The following is a 2,451-nucleotide window of genomic DNA, read 5'->3' as shown; positions in this document are numbered from 1 at the left end:
GTCCTAAACTCTCCTTCAACCTAAGCGAAGGCTTGGTCAGTCTCTTTTGCCTTGTGGATATACAGGGTGAGGGAAGGGACTTCACAGGAGTTGGTGGCTTGTCTACAGTCACAGGTTCCTTGCTACTCGGCATCTCCGGTTTGTCTCCAGGAACTGGTGTGATGTGTGATCGATTCCGTCTCACTGTGCCTCTACCTGTCTCAACCGTGTAGGATCTTGGTGTTTCTGCTGCACTGGCAACTGTTCCCGTAACTGTTTCTGCGGTGTTCCTGTCATTAATGTACACCTGGGTGCCGGGTTGTAGTGGCTCTAGCGGAACAGATCTGTGACGCTGGTTGAAGTTGGTCCTCAATTTGTCCTTACTCTCTGCTTCTTTTTGACGCAACTTGTCGATGTCAGGCCAACTTGGGGCCAAATTTGTATGAAAAGTTGGAACGGTGGTCCTGATTTTCCGTCCCATGAGTAGCTCTGCTGGCGAGTGTCCACAAGCAAGTGGGGTAGATCTGTATGCTAACAGTCCCTTGGTTGGGTCTTTCTCTTTCTTCAGAAGAGACTTGGTAGTCTTCACTGCTCGTTCAACCTCGCCGTTTGCCTGTGGGAAGCGGGGACTACTTGTTGTATGTTTAAATCCCCAGTCTTTTGCGAATTGGGTAAATTCTGCTGATGCATACTGTGGACCGTTATCACTCCTGACTTCCTCTGGAATGCCGTGTCGTGCAAAGATCGCCTTGAGCGCTCTGATAACTTCAGACGATTTGGTTGTCTTATTCATTGCCGCTACCTCTACATAGCGAGAGAAATAATCAACCACTATCAAGTAAGTGATATGATCGAGTTCGAAGAGATCAGTTGCAGTCATTTGCCACGGACGCTCAGGGAAGGGTGTTGGCATGAGTGGTTCTGGCCTGATTACTCGGTGCCTTGCACAGATTTTACAGTTCTCCACCATATCTTGTATCTGACGACTTAAACCTGGCCACCAAACAGAACTTTTAGCTCGCTCTCTGCATTTAGTTATCCCTTGGTGTCCTTCGTGTAGCTTGTCGAGGACTTCTAACTTCAGGGATGATGGGATGACAATTCTTGATGATTTCAGCAGTACCCCTTGAACTACGCTTAGCTCTCCTCTGTCTGACCAATACGGTTTCAGTGCGTCATGAAGATTAAACTTGTTCGGCCAGCCCTCAAGGCAATAATGTTTAATCTCCTTACAAATGGTGTCTTCATCTTGAGCCTCCTTGATTTGTAGTAACTTGATGTCTGACACAGGGAGTGAGTCAAGTACACTGTCGAGATATATGTTCATCTCTTGTTCCTTTATGGTGGTCTCACACTCAGAACTGGTTGGCTGGATTCTAGAGAGTGCGTCAGCCACGTACATTTCCTTTCCAGGCACATGGATGACTTCTTTCAAGTGGAAACGCATGAGGCGCATCCGAAGACGCTGTATCCGAGGAGGGACGTCATTCAGTGCACGCTTTGTAAGGAGCGGCACCAGTGGCTTGTGGTCCGTTTCTGCAATGATGGATTTGCCCACGATGTAGTCACTGCATCGCTCACATGCCCAGGTCAAGGCAAGGGCCTCTTTTTCGATTTGCGCATATCTACACTCCACTGGGGTGAGTGCTCTGGATATGAATACCACTGGTCTCCAGCTTTCATCATCTTGCTTTTGAAGGAGGACCCCACCCAGTCCAAAAGATGATGCATCAGCAGAAATCTTTGTTTCTCTGTTGGGATCATATAATGCTAGGACTGGTGCTTTTGTTAAGCTAGACTTGATTTCTTGGAAGGCTTTCTCTTGTGGCGGTCCCCAAATCCACTGGCTCTCTTTCTGCATCAGGTCACGAAGAGGTTTTGTCTTGTCAGCTAAGTGCTCTGCGAACTTGCCCATATGGTTCACCATACCGAGGAATATGCGCACGTCATGAATGTTGCTTGGTGCTGGAAGGTTAACAATAGCTGTTATTTTGTCTGGATCTGCTTCAATTCCGTTAGCACTGACCACGTTTCCAAGAAACTTGATCTTTGGGGCACTAAAAATGCACTTGTCGATATTGAGTGTCACGCCTGCTGCGGACAGGCGGTCTAAAACTGCTTTCAATCTTCTGTCATGTATTTCCGGGGTAGGGCCATGACAAAGGACATCGTCAATGTTGCATTCAACTCCTTCCAATCCTTCAAGGATTCTACCCATGCACTTTTGAAATTTCTCGGAACCTGAGCTGATCCCATAGGGAAGAACGTTGAAGCAATACCGACCCCAAGGTGTAATAAAGGTGGTTAGTGGTCTTGAACTTTCTGACAACTTTATTTGCCAAAATCCAGAATTTGCATCCAGTTTCGTGAAGTACTTCGCTCCTGCAAGCTTTCCTAGGGTGACGTCAACTGAGGGTAACGGGTGATTCTCGCGCTGTACATACTCATTTAGCATTGTGAGGTCAACACACA

The sequence above is a fragment of the Montipora foliosa genome, chromosome 4 (genome assembly GCF_036669935.1).
Source record: "Montipora foliosa isolate CH-2021 chromosome 4, ASM3666993v2, whole genome shotgun sequence".
NCBI lineage: Eukaryota > Metazoa > Cnidaria > Anthozoa > Scleractinia > Acroporidae > Montipora > Montipora foliosa.
Note: the sequence above shows the minus strand (reverse complement) of the source record.